Consider the following 18,561-nt stretch of genomic DNA (forward strand, 5'->3'; position numbering starts at 1 on the left):
TTGCATTGTTGTCTATGTCTATTGGTTACGCATACATGCATATATGTTCTTTGGTTTATCTCATCCATCCCCTGCCCCCCTTCTCTGAAATTTGTCAGTCTGAACCATACTCCTTTCTATGTCTCTGGGTCTATTTTGTTCATCAGCTTTTTTTTTTGTTTATTATATTCCACAAATAAGTGAGATCATGTGGTATTTGTCTTTCTCTGATTGGCTTATTTCGCTTAGCATAATACTCTCTAGGTCCCTCCATGTCAGTGAGAATTTAATATTAGTTTTCAAGGATGCCTAGAAACTCTACCACATTAAAATATCACAACGGGTTTCAAGTACTCGGTCAGAAAATTTTATGAGGGATAAGAGAAATTTGAGAGTTTTGATTCTCTTTGTCACCTTGCAATTCTAATCTAGAATTGTTCTCTGGTATCACCTTTTGCCTGGCTTTACCCTTCTATCCAGCTCTTCTGTGAACTTTTATACCTCTGGGCCTTTGCACACACTGTTTCTTCTGCTTGTGATGCTTGTCTTTCTGGAAAAGTACTTTTTATTTTGAAGACTCAGTTCAACCTTCTCTACCAAGCTTTTGCTGAACCCTTTTCTCACATGCTGCCTCCCAGATTTCCAACAGAGCAATAGTCATGCTCTGTCATAATTCTGAGTCCCTGAACTATTACAGAGGGAGACCTTTGTAGTCTGTGTGTCCTCTGTACCCTACAAATGGTTGAATTCTCAATGTTTGTTAAATAAGTTGAATGAATGTTCATGTTAATGTGATTACAGTACCTTATTCTCTCTCTACTTTTTTGAGGAGATCTCTATAAATACAAGCTCTCAATTTCAAAAATTCTTCAATCAAAAACAGCAGTTATGCAACAGACTAAGGCAGATAAGCTCACGTTGTTTAAATCCGTGTAAAGGCTCAGCCCGGTGGCAGACTATGGACTCTCAGGTCAGAGGCATAAAAAGTTAGAAATCTAGATTTTGAAACTGAATGTGTTTTCTTGGCTCACGTTCCTAATATTTGGAATCTCAGTCCTTTCAAAATGGGTTTGACTAGGTGGTCTTTTTCATGAGGACAGTTAATGTAGATGACGATGTCAGCACAGGTTGTCAGTGCTCACCGAGGGACAGCTCTGGCAGGCAGTCCTCTGCCCTGTGAGAAGCTATCCAAAGGGGTAATTATCCTGAGGAAAATCTTCCCCTCTTCATGGGGTGCTGCATGAAATACACTAAAAAATGGCTTTCAGCCCTGGCCTGTTTGGCTCAGCGGTTAGAGCATCGGCCTGCGGTCCCGAGAGACCCGGGTTCAGTCCCCGCTAAGGGCATGTACCTCGGTTGCAGTTTGTCCCCGGCCTTGGTTGGGTTGTGTGGGTGGCAACCACTTGATGTGTCCCTTTCACGTCGATGTTTCTCTCTCTCTCTCTCCCTCCCACTCTATCTGAACAAAATATCAAAAAATGTCCTCTGGTGAGGATAAAAAAAAAAAATTAAAAAATGACTTTCATGCCTTTGAAGACCTGGGTTGAGGACCCTGTAGTGTGTAAGCCCCGCACAAGGGGTTCGAGTGTATGCATGTGAACGGTGTGAGCACTTTTTCATTTGTTTGGGTAACCAACACTTCTATCCACCTCCTCCAGTTTCACAGAATGATCAAGGGTCCGACTGTTCATTTCTTGCAGCCGAGCCTGACATCAAATACGCCGGCGCTCACTGCTTTCAGAAATAATTAGGTGTTGAAAGCTCTGACTAGAAGGATTAGAGATGAATAACAACCTGACAGATCAAATCAAATACATTCTGATTTGATTACATTACTAAGTCAATTATTATTTCTTGTCACATTAATTATGGCAAGAGTTATAAAATGTGTCTTCCAATAATTTCCTAACTAAATCATAATGGCCGTATCGAGGGTACACGTGTGTGTGGACAGTGGAGGCAGGGAGGACTTTATTATTAATTTGTTTATGGAATATGTATTAAGTATCCACTCTGTGTTAGGCACTGGACATTGTTATTGATGTTAGGGAAACAAAAATGAAAGACTCAGTTCTTGCTGCCCTCTGGAGTTGACAGCCCTGAGGGGGAGGCAGGCCTGTAAACAGACACCTTGTTTTTAAAATGCAGGAAAGGGGTGAAAGGGCACCGTGAGGAGGTGGACGGAGGCTTCACTCTGGTGGTGCACTAGAGACCTCTTCTCAGAGGACTGTGTTCGGGTCTCATGTTATCTTGCATCAGTTCTACCCAGGAACTGGCCAGAAGAGAGTTTGCTGAATAAGATCATTGCTAGTAGACTAAATGACCCCAAAGCATACTGACAGGATGGATCAAGGACAATCACGTTGTCACTCTGCTCCCGACAATAGAAGCATCCAGGGTTTTAAAATGAGACTAAGATGACTTAACGTGGAATCAAAATGTAAAGGGTTACTTTGGTGCATGAGTGTATACTTCCATATATGTACACTGAGTTTGGAGTCCGTCCCATGAGCTAAGTTCATGGCTAAGCACATCCTACTACCTGAGCCCACTTAACGCTCACGTGCTCCTCTTGAAGCAGATGATATTCTCCATGATTTACAGACAGACGCTGAGAGTCAGAGGGGCCGAGTTACGGAGCACTGCCACACGGCTAGTGTATGGCAGCATCCAGATTCGGACCCGGTTATCACTGGTTTAAAAGACCACTCCATTGTGATTATGGGGCAGTGTAAAATGCAGACACTACTTCCCCTAAGGTGGGTCAGAGCAAGTAAGTGCCTTGCTCAAGATCATAAAGCCACTTAGTGGCAGAGTTGGAGTTTGGACTCCAAACACACAAGCTGCTTCCAAGTAACTTTATTTGCTTTTTAAACGGTGTAATCTAACATATGCACCGTAAGTGCATGGCGCAGAGCAGACACGATGGTTTTGAGAAAGACAAACTGTTCTATGTAGAAGTTTTACAAGAATTCAACATAATGTCAAATTCCAGACACTCACTTTACTCTCTTGTTTATTGGAGAAAAGTGAGAGAAGGAGAAAGGGAATAAAATAAGCCCTCTGCTATGAGCAACGACAATAACTGTGACCGTGTAATGCCATAGGTGTATGCCATGCACCTGGCATATATTACAAAGCATTATAAGCATTTTACATGGATTAACATGTTTAATCTTCATAAAAAACCTAAGAAGCAGGTTCCATTATGATTCTCATTCTACAAAAGTAGGATCTGAGGAGCAGAGAGGTTAAATCTTTAGCCTTAGGTCACAGAACTAAAACGTACCATAGGCATTATTGAAAGCTTCATGCTCATGCTTGACAGATGTTTCTCATTTAACATTGGATGTAAGCATGTGAAATTTTTTTTCATTGCTATTTTCCAGATGAGCGGACGATGGCACTGGGAAGAATAAAATGACAAAGGAGTCACCAAGAGCAAATGCAAAAGTAGGATTTTAAACCTGTGACTCTTGAGTTTGTTTTTGGCACTAGTAGCCAGACTAGATGTACTGTATATTAACAAGTACACTTAGATATCAACAAGATCTTCATGAGATCCACATAGCATGGAGGAGACATAGAGGTTGGCTTCTTTTGAATCTATTAGTCATAGGTCGATTTAATCTATTTTTCAGTCCCCCCCTTGTCTCCATTTCTTTTCAACTAAGACTGATGATTTCAATCATGGGGTAGGTCCCACCTGTAATCAGAATTATCCTTAACCAAAACAGACCATGTCCCAGCAGCTTCACCCTCCCATAGGTTAGAACTCGAATTCACCTTACTCCTTTTAAGTGGTAGCTATAGTGCAAATACTGTACTCTAGACCCTTTACTGCTCAGTGTATGTGTTCACATCTTGGTGCAGCTCATTTTGTTTTCTTTAATACTTTTTTATTGAGTTTTTCTTTCTTTTTTTTTTTTTTTTTTTGAGAAGGGAGAGAGAGATAGAAACATCCATGTGAGAGAGAAACATCAATCGGCTGCCTCCTGCACGCCACCTACTGGGGATTGAGCCCATGTGCCCTGATCAGGAATGGAACTGGGACCTCTCAGTCCTTGGGACGACACTCAATCCACTGAGCCACACCAGCTGGGGGGTTTAGCTCATTTCTTTCCACGTGACCTTGGGCAAACTATTGATTCTTTCCGGGATGCACCTTTTCCTGGTGTTCATCACAGTTGATTAAGGGTAAAGTCCAGACTCTAACCATGGCCTCACTGAATCCTTACTCATTGCCCAACCCTTTCCAGCAAACTTCCAAATCTTGCTGTGTGCTGAGGCCATTTGCTGGGACACTGTAGCACACGAAATTTCTCATCTGAAATCATGAATGGGCTATCCTCATGACTAAGAATCTGAACAGATTTAAAAAAAAATGTTTTCCCCTTTATTGATTTTAGAGAAAGAGGAAGTGAGAGGGAGAGAGAGAAAGAAACATCAATGAGAGAGAACATTGATTGGCTGCCTCCTGCATGCCCCCCACTGGGGATGGGGCCCACAACCTGGGCATGTGCCCTGACCAGGAATTGAACCAGTGACCTCTTGGTGCATGGGTCGATGCTCAACCACTGAGCCACACTGGCTGGACTGCACAACTTTTTAATCTCCATAAAGATCAAAGTGAGAGAAGGCTACACCTGAGCTTTTGCCCCTCACTGACCACACGGCACTGATGCTTATTGAATCCACTCAAAACAGGCCCCACTGTGGAGTTTCACCACAGCTCAGCCCTCACGGCTTCCCGCCCCTTTCTCGGCACCTGCCCGAGGCACGAGCGTTACTGGCTGTTGAGTGTATGAGTCATGTCACTTCACGTATGTTGTTAACTAGCCAAATGCAGTACAGAGGAAGTTTTCCAGTGTTCTGATCTTGGATTTCTCTTATCCAGTACTTTGGATAAATCATTTCTGTCTCAGGGTAAGGGTATGAAAGGCATGAACCTAACATCTGCTTTTTTGCTTTAAGGGAAATGAATGTACTAAATAAAGATGGAATTTGAATGGCAACTAAGTTACCTTTCCATTTTAGGATCTTATTTTCTGTAATTCCACTTATTGAGATTTTTTCTGGGAATAAGTTATTTCATTTATAAAATAAAATTGTCAAGCCTTGCTGTCTGAAGTTAGGAGATCAGTAAAAATGATGTCTCCAGATTCCATCCCGCTCTAGGATTTACGACTATGGGACTGATACTTTTACGTTTCGTGGTTTTTATGGACTGCTGTTGGCCCAGCTGACTTCACAATCCAAGATTAAGCATCAAATGCTCAGTCACTTTTTAGTATTTACATAATTGGCCCGTCACAGGGTGCGTTTTGCTCTAATTTTCCAGATTTTATACATCTATGCTGTATTTTGCCAGAAGTTGAAGATCTTTCAAATAATCTGTACTCCAGGGGGAGGCAGAGCCTCCTATATGTAATGGCTGAATCAGTTTGGTCCAAATGGTTGAAGCTACAGGAAAAATATCCAAAGATTGTTTGCCTAAAAATTATGACTCCTTTTCAGGATTTCACATTGCACTATTTGTTTTATGGACTATTCAGTATGCATTGCACCAACACTAATTACGACACTAATAAGTCAGCGTGTTACCAAGATGTTTTGCCGTTGTAATTATGGCCACATGTTGTTGTCCTTCCTCAAATAGCCCAGGCTGAATTGCATCATTTTTCAAGAGAATTTATGTGGGGCAGCTTAATTCAAAATTAGTACATGAATAAATGAAGTGCCAACTACTTTGTGTACTGACTCACATGCAACATAAATGTTCTAGAGAGGAGAGTAGCTGAGCTTTCGCGGTCCCGATTGTGGGCGGTAGTTTCCACGCTGAACCTCCAGTGGTGACTTATGGGATGGAGGTTAAAAATGGCAGGAAACTGGGGTGCTATGTAGAAAGTGTGCTGTACAAGATCCTAAGAGCACAGGTTCTAGTCTCTGCTATTCATTTGTCATATAGCTCGTGGGCGTATTCCTTTTCTGAGGCCTGTTTTCTCATCTGAAAATTTAGCAAGTTCTAATGATCTCTGGTTCTTACTAGCTTTTTCTTCTAATAATGGTTCTGTTTCTACTAGTGTAGTTCTGTGAAGGTAATATGAAATGTCTGCCCACTCTGAAAAGGATCACTATCTTTCCTATGCAAAAAAATTAACAATGATACCTAAGATAACCCAGGCCATTTGAATTCTGCATCCTATCAGCTCCCCACAACATTAGCCTATATGATCTCTTCTTCACACCTTCATTACTTTAAAATTTCCCTCCATCCCTTTTTTTCTTTCTTTCCTTCCTGCTACCAAGGTTGACCTTCTGTTCATGGATAAGTACATATTGCTCTCCTGGGCTTTGGAAGTTGGACTCTTACTGCTGATGGCTTGTGTGTTGGTGTGAAAGAAAGGTCATTTCATGTCCCCTGCCCTGCACATTTGGACTGCTCATTAGTTTGTGGCATTATGTTTTAATATTTTAAACTAAATTCTGCTGGTGATAAGGTGGTGGAGAACTTATCCCAGAAAGTAAACGTTTTCCATTCCCCCATATAACACTCAGGCAGAGCAGCAGCTGTGATCGGATGAGGCAAAGAACAGCAGTCCAAGCCCAGGAGCCCAGCTGACCACGCATGTTTCATTTCTGCCAAGAACCTGGGTTCAAGAGATTTCTCTTTCTCAGAGTACTGCAGAGAAAGAGGAAGGAGAAGAAAACAGATAACTGTCAAGAGACATATGCTATTAAGAGCCTCAAATTGCATCTCTTTCTGCCCCAATCGGGCAAATCTCTGAAACCTAGTTTCCTCATCTGTAAATTGGAGATCATTTTTGCACAAGATGAAGTGAATAACATATAAAGCATGCGTCCCACAAGACCCCTAGAACATGTTGGTTTCCTCTGTCCTTAAAGTCAAGCCAGTAAATATATGTAGTTGGTGGCAAGAGCATTCTACAAGTGAAATTGAAATTTCATGCAAGTGACAAGCCAGAAGCATGGAATGGTTGGTGGGACCTAGATCTCAGACAACTCGGGATATCAAGCTGCAGAATTGAGCTTTATGTTGGTTCTGTAAGGGAGAATTAAGTAACTGAATCTTCCATTCACCGTGAGGAGTTGGCAGAGTCTCCACTAACCTATAAAACATGTTTGTGCACATTTTTACAAAAATTATACCTTCCTCCAGACACTTCTCCCATCAGTCAGAAGTTTCTCTTTAGGAACAATAAAGTGGTGTCGATGGTGTTTAGGATGCGAGTTGTGCTGTTCTGAGATAGGCCACCCTTGTGTCAAGCACCTGGACAATTTCAGGTGACACTAAGAGCCTTCGGCCTGTGGAATTTATGACTCACAGTGGTGGAGTGAAGCAAGAAGTGATGGGTTAATTCATTTATTCTTTCAAATATACATTCCTAGGGCCTCTTAAATAACAATGGGGTTTTTTTAGGCATTGGAGACAACACCAATAAAGACACATTCTCTCGCCTTAATGGGTAGAGAGGCCAGATTAAAACAGAATAAAACATTGATCACGGGCAGGAGATTGCATGGCGAGAATCTGACATTCTTAGTTTAACGTAGTGGTTGTCAACCGGGGGGTGACCTTGCCCCTCTGAGTACCTTTAGCAATGTCTGGAAACATTTTTGGGATAATAGAGCATGGGCCAAACTTTCAGCAATACACTAGGTAGAAAAATGAACACAAGACAGAGAATGAGATCATAATTTGAAAAAGAAAAGAAATAACTTAATTAATCGAAAATGGAAATGCAGTGAGGGAGAGGAGTCACGGATGAGCTTAACATTTATAGGTTGAATGACAAGAAGGAAGGCGGTAACACTGGTAGAAATATATTGGTTTTGGGAAGGAGAAGTGATGCATTCAGCTTTTGATAGGTTGTCTTGATGGCAGGGCAATCAGAGGTGGGGCAGGGGTGGGAGGCATCGGCCGCTCTGCACCTGACACACTCAATGGAAGGAAGTGTCCCATAGGCTGCAGTTTTGGTTGCTGAAGAACTTGGGCCTTTCCCATCCCCCAGCCCTCAAAGAACCACAACATCTTATCCTTTTCTAAACCCACATTTGCTCCCTGCCAGGCTAAATGCCTTTGAAGTTAATGGGTACAATGGGTAGGGAGATGTGGGGAAGGAGTGGAATCTGTCCCCACTTCTTCAATTTCCATTAAATTACATGGTCTTGAAAGATAAAAGGAAAAGGTCTGGGGTGGGGGAAACACATTTTAGGTTTCACTGAACCACATTTTGGGTTTCTTAATCAGGGCTTGTGCGCTCCGTTCCCTCCGCCAGACTGAAGCAAACCATTTCAGGGCTGGAACCCGTCGTATGGAATCTGGGTCCCACAGCTCAAGGTCAGGGATTGTGGGTCCCCCTTCATCATAGAGGAATGTGACAATTGCTTTTTATGAGGGTTTCCATTTTTATGAGGTTAGAAATTGACCATTGATGGAGACAAGAAGAGAAGTAAACCTGTCTGCCTCTCTCCATTCCTGTCTTCCTTCCCTTTCAGCTTTTCTCTTCCTCCCGTCAACAGACATTACGTGCTGACTGTAGACCATGTTTTCTAGGCCTCAAGGATGGAAAGATGATGTTTTATAGCACTGGAAGCAATTTTGCATTTTGTTGTCTGCTCCTGACAGCCACGCTCCCAGAGGCAGTGGAAATATTATCATCTTCCTCTTTTCAGGCAGGGAGCTTGGGCTCCGCGGAGTTGCATCTCACTAGAAGTTATGTAGCCAGTTGGTTATCTACTCAGGACTGGCAGCCAGGTCTCCTGACTTACGAATCTGAGTGGGAACTTTGCAAAGTGCTCTGTGAGCTTCGAGAAGTTTTATGACAAAGCTAAAGGGTGTAATAAGGAGGAGATGGTAGGAAAATAAGCCTTATAACTGGATCGAGATTCCCCTATTTTAGATTTCCCAGGCCTTGGTTTCCTCATCTGTGAAAGGGAAGTATAAGATGGACCAAGTGGCTTGCACACTTTCTTTTAAACAGGTAATGCATATTTTCAAATGAAACATTCCTCAGAACCTTGATATGTAAAACAGACTCAAATGGATCTGCTTTGACTGAAATGGCAGCAGAGGTCCCGGCACAATTCTACCTGGTCCCTGTCTGTCACCCTCATTTTACCACCAGTGGCCCCTTAGGCACCTGTAAGTCTTAGGATCCTGCAGAACACAATGTGAAATTCCCTGGGCTACTTCTTTGTGACCTAACAGCCTGTGTCTAGTCATGACCATCCCTTGTCTAGTATGTAAACTTCTTTCAGATCTACTATTCACATTGCAGGTAAGGAAACTGAGGTCATGACAGGTTAAGCAACTTTTCCAAGACTGTTCTGTTATGGGATGCTGCTTCAATACCAGTGCTATTGCTGTTTCTTGGAGCTGCCTCCAGTGGATCTGAAATGCCCTGCCTTTTATGGGGGAGGGAGCCTCGGCCTTAGGGAGCTGGTCAGCTCACCTTTCCTGCTCTGTGAAGGAAATGGATCTCTGCATGATCCCCAGTTGTGCAGAATGGCATGCCGGCCTCTCCCACAATGATGCTTAAATCATTATACATAAATCAACTTGAAAAAAGATTCAGACCCTTATAGCAGGCTTGAACCATATGGTTATGACAGAGTAGAGAAGAAGGGATAGAGGAATTCATTCATTCATTCCCACACTCGTTCCTTCAACAGTGTGCTGTGTGCTAGGTACTATGTTCTAGGTACTGCCAATATGGAACCAGGCACAAGAAAATGACCCCTACCCTCATGAAACGTATGATACAGTGGTGGAAATAAAGCACTCATCAAATTCTTGCTTGTGAAGTAACTAAGCACTAAAAAAAGAAAGATATTGTTTTCATGAGAATACAGAACACCTAAATTAATTTGGTAGAGCAGAAAAAGCCTCCTTGAGGAGGCAGCATTTGAGAAAAGATGCAAAGGGAGAGGGTGAATGAAAGGTTGGGGGGTGGTACAGGGAGAGGGAACAGCAGCGTGCGGAGAAGGAGGAAGGTGACTGCACTGGACAGGAAAATACGGGTGGCTCGAGAGGGCTGGAGGGACAGGGTCCAGCTCACTGGGAATCTGGCAGGCTGTGTGAACGGTCTGGATTTTATCCTGATTGCAGTGGGGACCACCCAAGGGTTGTAGACAGGGGAAGACAGGATCAGATTGAGGTTTTAAAAAGATCATTCTGGCTGCTGCATGTGCAACTGGGCACAAGCCTGAAACTGCCGGGATCCTTCTTGCCTCAAAAGTTTATCAAAAAGCACTAGGCAGATTTTTTGAGAAAGCCAAAGAGGATGTAATCGAAGATTTGATGAATGCATAATGAAAGGAAACATTTTAGCGCTTGAGAAGTTGACATATAAGTATATAATTGAAAAATGGGACTAATTTAAAATCTGAGATCATTAGCTGTGTGATATCAGCCTAATTATTTCATTTCTCTGTGCTTCAGTTCCCTCATCTTCCAGAAAGAGGTAACAATATCTACCCTCCAAAAGTGTTATAAAAACATTTAAAACACTGTTTAAAGAGGGCAAGACTCCTGGCGCTGGGTATTAATTCGGTGCATATTAGTGAATTTTATACAATTTAAGTTTTGGGTTCTGAACTTATTATTCTTTAGTTTATAAATGAATTAAGGGCTGCCTGACACCCAGATGTTTAAATAAGAAAACAAAACAGATGATTAAAAATCACATATTGCATTGAACAACGACAGTCGAGACTGCGTACGTTAGCAGGTGCCTAATTGCCATTTTCTGCCCGAGGAGCGTTTTCCCAGGAGCAGTCTGTCCCAGCAGGTTCCCCGGGCTGTACAGGTGACACCTCTTCTTGAATCCGTGGCAAGTGCATATTTTGGTAATCTGAACCCAAAGTGCCCCAACATTTTCAGCAAGATTCCAAGCCAGAGACCCTTTTACAAAAGCCACCAATTTAGCTTGAAGCTAGAAGCTGCGCTGACCCAGAAGAAAGACGGCCACCGCTCATTTGGCAGCTGGCGCATACAGCCAGTCAACGCCAAAGGCCATTTCCCCTCCACAAAGGGATGTAACCATGGCATCCTAACTCTTCCAGGAAGGGTGTTCTCGGGACTCTACCTGGATCTCCTTTATGAGGCCAACACAGTCATCCGTTGGTGCTGTGAATGGTTGCTAACAGCACAGAATTTTTCCCTTCCCTGGAGAAATGCCCTTGTTGCCTAGGATGGTATAGTCCCTCTTACCCTGGGGGAAGGCTGCAGAAAATGAATGATTGACAGGCAGCCGGAGAAGGCTGGCCTCTTGCCTGAGGTTGGGGCAAACCGTGTAGTGCAACTCATGCCGCAGAGCTTGTCGGAGAATCAGGCTGAAACTAGTGTTCACTTGAGAGCTCATCTTTGGCTTTTCCCCTGCCAATCCTCACATTCCCTTTCTCCTGAGAATACATTTTTTAGAAAATTTTTTCCACATGAATATCCACATCAGACTATTTCTAGGGAACTCAATCACATTTAAAGCATTAAACTGTTTCTTGGGAGCTTATCAAGGAGTCATGGTTAAGAGCAAACGCTGCTGGCTTAGACAGATCTGGACTTGGATCCAAGCGCCATCAACAGCAGGCTGTGCAACCTCAGGAATGTCCCTTTACCTCTCTGAGTATCAATTTCTCCATGAGTAAACATGAAATGGAACAACCTACCTCAAAGTTCTGTTTGAAAAGATAACAGTCTAAAAAGTACTTGGCTTTTAAAGGAGGAGCAAATGGTGATGGAAGGAGACTCGACTTGGGGTTGTAAGCACACAATGCAGTACACAGATGCTGTATTGTAGAACTGTGCACCTGAAACGTATATAATTTTACTAATCAATCTCACCGCAATAAATTCAAAAATTCTCTATCATATTACACTTTATAATACAGTTGCTCAGTAAATACCTGTTTGTCCATTTATTCAATAAACCCTTACTGACCATCTGCTTTGTGCCAAGAACCGTGTTTAGACTCGAGACAAAGACCAGTCTTAGACAGATCAACCAAGGTCATGAGAGCGTGAGATGTGTCCTACAGTGGTGACACACAGGAGGGGTGACCAACTATATTGTGGGGATGTGGGAATGAGAGTTACGAGGAAACTGTACATAGATTCATGTTTCGGCATGATCATATACGTTCTGAACAAAATGACCAGCAACCTGGGCTAAAGGCTGACTGACTAGGCAGCGACCCTCGGATACTCCGGGGAGAGGGTTAGAGGTGTATGGCCCCAGAACTTGGAGTTTAAGGTTCAGAGGAGGATGAAACCAGTAGCTATTTGTTTACATTTCACAGGGTTGTATCAAAATCAGGATTTTCTCCAGAGAGGATCTGTTTATACTGAAGAAGGAAGGTTTCTCTTTCTCTCTCAGAAAGGGAGGGGCACTGTGCGGTGGTGCTCGTGTAAGTTCCTCATTCTTCGTACACGCAGTGTGGCATCTGCTCTCTCATCACTATGCCCCGAGGAGCAGCGTGGGGCATAAGGAACCAATTCAGCTGCGGCTGTAAGTAATACTAAGCTCAGTCGTAGATTCACAAATCTGATGCTTGTTTCAGAATAAAATAAATATATATGCATATTCAAAACTTATTAGTGGGGTAAATTTGATTTTTTTTTTTTAAAGCATAAATGGATTATTGATGTACTTCATGAACAATGAACTGGAGTTTACCAGGCAGGAGTGAAGAAAGACATTGTAGGGGGGAAAAGCGAAATGAGCTCGAATGTGGATATATGAAAATAAAACTTGGTGACGCTGTACGTGTATAGACATTTCAGCTGCTTATCATTTAGAATCTATGCTCACTCCCCATTATGCACGGCCCATCTCCTTTTTGCTCTTGTAAAGTAATAGTGTTTGGTCATCATTAGTGATGTCTCATTGGTATCCTATTTTAAGGAAGAAAATATTAAGCAAATATTAACATTATGTCTTGAGATGATATATTACAGAGGATAGAATATTTTTCCTCGCGTGTCAAAAGCAATGGATATTGAAGTGAGAAGCTCTGCTTGCTCGGGGGCATGAAAAGCCAGCAAGGTGCCAGCCTGCACACATGTGCGGATCGGAGTGACTCAGTCTACACAGCCCCACTACAGGGATATTACCATCCGCAGAAACAAAGACAGTGATTCAGGGGAGAAAATTTGGGGAGCATGCAGAACTCAAGGACTGAAGAAACCCATTGATGTCTGGTGTCATTTTTCTCCTTCCCAGTCTTAATTGTAGCTGCCCAGAGCTAGTAGTTTCCCAGGGGATAATTCTGTGGTTAAGAGGTTTGAGGTATTTAATAACATATTTGGAGAGCTTTCTGAAGTCCACTTTAAATGAAAAACATTAACTTAATGATACAAGAGGACAGACTTTACTCTTTGAATAATATTATTTTTGGAAGTATGCAAATCACATACCGAGTTATGATGTTGGCAGACGCAGTCATAGAGATGCCAGAAGAAAGTCTATTACCTGCAGAAATAATAATAATGCCTTTCATCTAAGTAGCACTTTCAGTATAAAAATATTGCCACAAACATGGTTTTATTGGCTTCTCCCACAGCCTCACGAGGAAAGCAATCTGAAACTATGAGAAACGTAGGGTCTTTGGAATGAAGTGGACCCGGGTCCAAATCCAGACTCTTCCATTGCCATGTTATCTTCAGCAAATTTCCTAAGCTCTCTGGAACTCAGTTTTCTCATCCATAAAGACAGGAAAACGAACATCTCGCAGAGTCAGTTGGAAGATTAGACCACAAATGCAGACATCACTTAACACAGGCTGGCATAAGAGGTCCTTAATCACTTCATTTTTTGTTAGGTGAAGGTAGTTTGGGATAACTTATTTAAAATATTTTTTTTCTGGAGGGCAAACAAAAACTTAAAAGAGAAGTGACAATACCGAGGTCACCAAAGTGGGGGGGGGGGATGAGTTTAAAACCAAGGTTTTCTATATTCAAGACAAGTCCTTCTCATGACACTGTGCTGCTAAACTAGATTGATTGTGTCTATTTTTGAGCAGCTCATCTGGGGGCAAAGGAAGTGAGTCTGTAAGATGAACCTGTGGAATGTTGACTAAAATGCCCTCACCCCACCCAAGATGACCTAATCCTTAGAACCTGTGACTGTGTTACCTTACATGGCAGAGTGAACTTTGTAGATGGAAGTTTAGGACCTTAAAATGGGGGATTATCCTGAACTATTGGGTGGGCCGCATATAATCACAAGAGTCTTTATAAGATGAAGGCAGGAGGTCAGAGATGAGGCTTTGCAGATGGAGGAAGGGGTCTCCAGCCAAGAAATGCAAGCTGCCTCTGAATGTGGGAAATGAGAGACAGCAGATTTTCTCCCACAGCCTCTAGAAGGAACATTGCCCTGCTAACCCATTTTAGACATCTGACCTCCAGAACTATAAAATAATAAATGCGTATCGATTTAAACCACTAAGTTTTTGCCAATCTTTTGCAACACCGATAGTAAACTAATACAGAACTCAACAGAAACTTAACCAGTGGAGTGGTGGGGAGAAGTGAACCTTCTGAGTTCAATCTACACACATGTTAACAGCGACGATGTTTCAAAAATACATGCCTCGTTCTGCCTCTTTCTGACACTTGCTTACACAACTCCGGGAGAATAGCTTCACAATGAAGACTCCCCTTTTCCTCAGCTGCAAAGTGGAAACAGTTATAATAATGGATGTAAGAGAACTAAAGTAAATAACACGAGTTAAAGTATTCTGTGAATCATGGGATACTGTATTCAAATCTGTAATAATTATATACTTGAAGTTTAGTGTTACTAAAATGTTCAATATTAACAGTCTAGCTTGTTTACCTCTGGGTTAGAAGATACTCTAAAAAGTCCTAGAAATAAACTTACATCACGTATTTTAGTCAGCTCAAAAAAAAAGTTTAAGGTATTTCCTTTTCTGCTTCAATGGGAGCACCCAGGCCTGCGTAGTTCCAAATACACTGAAGTAATTATTAGAAGTACAGCATTATAGGATCTCATGATTAGAATAGACTTCTAAGGACACTGGATTCCATTATTAGGCAAATGACTACATGTTCTAGTAGGCATTCCAGATAAAAGATTTCTGGGGAAACAAGGCCTCTCATTTTCACAGCATGTTTGAGTATCTGCTGCCCCCTCACTCACACGAGATTGTTTGAATCCCTTTGGAATCGATTGGGTTTCTATCAATGACCTCTTTTTATTTATTATTTTTAAAAGGAGATGTACATGCAGAGAAGATAAATCTTCTTGCCAAAATGTATACAGTTGGTTGAAGTCCTCTCGGGCCATTTCTGGGTAAATCCCTTTGAGACCTGGTTGAACTGTGTTTTCTAGAAGGCTGGGGTTCTGAATAAGAGCTGGATGCTGTGCTTGGGAAGTGAATGCTGAATGAAACAGGCATAGTCCTTATCATCATGAGGTGCACAGCCCAGTGGAGAAGACAGGGTAAATTAAGCAAATGCGATACCACGTGGTGATTACAGGGGAATGGACCCTGTACGAGGCGTGTAGAATAGCAGGTCAGGAAAGCCCTGACTCCTGCAGTTTTGGCTCCAAGTCCAAGTTATGTAGGTTGCACTGTGTGGCCTCCTCTGGTTAGTAATTAATTCACCAAATTATCTAGAACTGACCTCTCTGTAAATCTCATTCGGTGGTTATAACCTTCTTCCTGGGAGGGTGTGTGATAAAAGCTAAAATAATGGCAGAGGCAGGCACAACCAAGCCTAACCTTGCCAAAATTCAAGAATCACTCCAAATAATGAAGAGAATATAATCCTATTGAATATAATTAGATATGTCTAGTAAAAGTGAACTCTGTATAACTTAAACTTTTTAAAATAATCAAGACAGAGAAGCTCACATTCACTCCTGCTATTGATAGAGGAACAGGACCAAGAAAAAAAAAATTTAGTTTTTATCCTGATGAATCACTACTTTATGTGAAATTCTATATCAAAGAGATTAGAGACATTATTAATTCCTAAAGTTTGGGGCCAGACTTATTATCACTTCAGTTGGAATTAGAAGCAAACTTTAGAGAAAGAATCGAATGACTTTTTAGCATACTTGAGAACCCGGAAAAATATTCCATTCTCTTGTGAGCATGTTAAGGAGAGAGGAAAAGAGAATGAGAATGAATACTTTTCCTTCACTGTGGGAAATGTGTCTTGTCCAGGGGCATGCTTTGTCATTCTGAGCTAGAGAAAATGCTTTTTTTAGGAGCTTCATTTGAAAGGTTTTTCTGGAGTTGGGGTTTGGATATTCACATCACAGTCCTTCATCGCCCTCATATTAATGATGCATCTATTCAGAAAAAGCTGAAGGGCAAAAAAAAAAAAATCCAGATTTTAGTTTCAGGTCAAAGTCTATTTGAAATATTGACTTGGCTATTTCTAGGGCAGAAGAAGAAAAGAGAGAATAGATATAGAGCGATAACTTGAAATACATGAAGTTGTATACTTAAATGGCCATCTCTGAGGTCATCTCTGATATTTCAATTAACCATTTCCCAGTCCTCCCATTTTTTCATCTATAAAATGGGGCATGTGTCCCTTATAGCTTTAATGTGAAGTTTAAATTAGATAGTACACATGAATCACTTAGCATGTTGAGTATATATGGAAAGAACAAAATACAGATTTATCATCATTATCATCATCATTGTCTTCCCTGGAATTTTGCTACAACCTGTAACTCTAGCCTTGGCCACTGTCCTCCTACTTTTCCATCTGTCAGCAGAAGTCCACTGGCATTTCCACGCATATTTTCCAATCCACATATCTAATTCCAAACTTACTCTTTCCTTCAGAGATTCTAGTTGGATCTAAATTCTCAGATGTTTATGTTCACAATGGCTGGAAACTAGTAACAACTGAGAACTTGGTTCTACTAATGTCTGAATAAATAGTGCAGACTGGTTGAGGTAGGAAGGATTTGACAAACACAGGGAATGTGGATTTATCAATACAGTGGCAATTGTGCCCTAAGGGGTTCGAGTGACCAGTGTTTCATGACTGTGTCTCTATCTGAGGTGCCCCCAGGGCATATCTTGCCTGGGTTTAGACCACAGGGCAGGCCCAGTGCAGACTCAGTCCCCTCACATTCACCTCTCTTTCTCCTGTGGCTTAGGGTGGTGCCTCATCTGGGGCCACACACCTGGCTAGTTGTTGAGAGTTTTTCGTTCCAATTTAATGAACTTGGCAGACCTTATTAGCTCCCAACATTAAGCAGTGAGCTCAGTACTAGCTCTGACCCATATAAGACACTAGTACCGTAACTCTTCCTTTATTGGTTTATTTATTTATTTTTTATTTGCTTTTATTGGCCCAAATGTCTTAAAATGATAAATATGAATGCATTTTATATATCTATTATTATCTGTCTTTATATATTGAAAACTACAAATTCACACTGATAAATTCAGTCCCAGCCGAACAACAAAGGTCCATTCTATTTTAGTCCTGTGTTAGAAAGTCTCTTCTTCATCAGTAAGTTATCTGCCTTCCGTTGTCCTTAACGTGTCTCCGCATTTAGCTAATTCATCAGCATGTTAGCAGTCTCCCTTTGCTGCTCCACCACCGCCTCCATGCGGTGAGCTCCACCGCCCTGTTCTGGGTCTCTGCGCTGCTCATTCAGTTGAATCCTCTTCTTACCTTCACCTTGTTCCGACACCGGTGTCAGACTCCCTCAACGTGCGGAAGCCCTCGTCATTATGCACAGTTCACCACTTACCTCAACTGCTGTCTCCCCATGATCTTTATTATGCCTGGTCTCTGATACCCCATGCTAGGTGTCCTTTCCACGTGGATGCGTTCAAGCTCTGATACTCTGCACTGCACTGTCCCTCTGTGTGGAGCTCACCCCACTCAGACCCTGACACTCCATACAAGTCTGCCTCTCTAAAGAAACATCTTCTTGCCCTAGCCGGTTTGGCTCAATGGTGGAGCGTTGGTCGGTGGACCAATGAGTCACGGGTTCGATTCCGGCCAAGGGCACATACCTTGGTTGCAGTTCTTCCCTGGCCCTGGTCGGGGTATTGCTGGAGGCAACCAGTCGGTGTGTCCCTCTCACATCGATGTTTCTCTTTCTCTCCCTTTCTTTCCTTCTCTCTCCCTCTCACTCTATCTAAAGATAAACAGAAAAATATCCCCAGGTGAGGATTAAAAAAAAAAAATTAAAGACACATCATCGTATCCTGCTTGGGCTCTGACATCACCCAGCAGGCCAGGCCCTTACAAGAAGGACACCCTCTTCACCTCACCTGGATTCCAGCTCCCACGATGGGTTCCCTCCCATGTGTGAGTCCTTCTCAGGCTACTTGGGCTTGACCACCCCCACCATCGCACCCCCCAATGAGATGCCTTCCTGCTCTTGCTCAGCTTCTGACCCCCAAATAGGCCATTCCCAAATGTGGATGTCATCCTCATCTGGCTCATGCTCTGAGTCCCCACGTGGGACCCTCCCCATGCATGACATCGTCCCCATGCATGACACCCTCTTTCTCCTCTCAGGCTTCAGTGGCCATAATCAGACACACTCTCAC

This window comes from Molossus molossus, unplaced genomic scaffold (assembly GCF_014108415.1).
Source record: "Molossus molossus isolate mMolMol1 unplaced genomic scaffold, mMolMol1.p scaffold_m16_p_12, whole genome shotgun sequence".
In the NCBI taxonomy this organism is placed as follows: Eukaryota; Metazoa; Chordata; class Mammalia; order Chiroptera; family Molossidae; genus Molossus; species Molossus molossus.